Here is a 1,240-nt window from a genome sequence, read left to right as displayed (position 1 = left end):
AATATACATCCCTAAAAACTTCCTTTAGCAAGTGGGGAATCTGGACAGGGAAGTGTTAATTCTGGAGACCATTAATGTGACTCATAACGACATTTAGTTCTCAAAAAAATCAAAAAGCCAAAATTTATATCTGGAAAATAAAAGACTTGGCATTATCCCCTGCCAAAATTATTCCAAGTCTGCATAAGACGTTTGCATTTGAAGGGAACACAAAATATCGTTGCTTATGTCCTAATATCTGGATATACTCACAGAGAAAGAAGGGTTATTTCCTTGGAAACTGTAGTGTCTAAACTAGTAGACTGGTGGTTGACCCACAGCTTCTTAGATGTTTAACGTAGAACTGTTACTTTCAATAATACTGCAAAATAAAATATTCTTCCTGAGGGAAAATGGCTCTAATAGCTTTTGGGGTAACTAAATATTCCTTGTGTCATTTATGACAGCAAGCGCTCAACTAAGTTGCTAGTAAGTGCACATATTTGGTTTGATATCTGCTGTGACTGTAATGTAGCATGCATGTACTGGAGCAGACGTTAATTGAAATATCTCTGATACTGACCTAGCTATGGCAGTGCAGCAGCTCCGTATCAGCTAATCACTTAAATACATGCCAACTTCCCTGGAAAGTTTTTTTTTTTTCCCTAGTGCCCACTTCTCTGCTTCACTCTGCTTGTGAAAACTAGTTCCTCACTAGAAACTGAGACCTCATTTCTTTTGTTCTGTACAGGTTTGCCTAAGTTCAAAAAGGTGTGTTAAAAACTAGAGTGAGTGTAGATGTCGGAATGCAGAACATATCCTACAAGAGAGGATTAAAGAACATGACTAGATTGTTAAACTATACAAAACATAAACATGATTTACTTTATGATTACAGGTATGACGCTAGCAAAAAAAAAAACACCACCCACTTCAGGCAATTGAGGTTCAACTCTAGAATATTCCCTTGACTCTTAGAAGTCAAAGCAGATTTCCAAATTATGCTTCTGTAAATAACTAATCTAGTAGTAATGTCAAACTTCTTTGCTTTCCTTATATCCATAATTTCACGCTCTCCAGCAGATATTACGTACAATGGCAAATAAAAAACAAGAAATGTGCTTTACGAGGCAGGTGAAAGACCTGATCATGCTTTCTTTGAAAAGCAGGCCAAAATCACAGAAATGAATGTGTAATCCAATTTTTCAGCAGGTTAAAAATGTCAGGTTTTAAATATGATTTTATTTAATGCTTTTCACAG

The sequence above is a fragment of the Phaethon lepturus genome, unplaced genomic scaffold (genome assembly GCF_000687285.1).
Source record: "Phaethon lepturus isolate BGI_N335 unplaced genomic scaffold, ASM68728v1 scaffold51552, whole genome shotgun sequence".
In the NCBI taxonomy this organism is placed as follows: Eukaryota; Metazoa; Chordata; class Aves; order Phaethontiformes; family Phaethontidae; genus Phaethon; species Phaethon lepturus.
Note: the sequence above shows the minus strand (reverse complement) of the source record.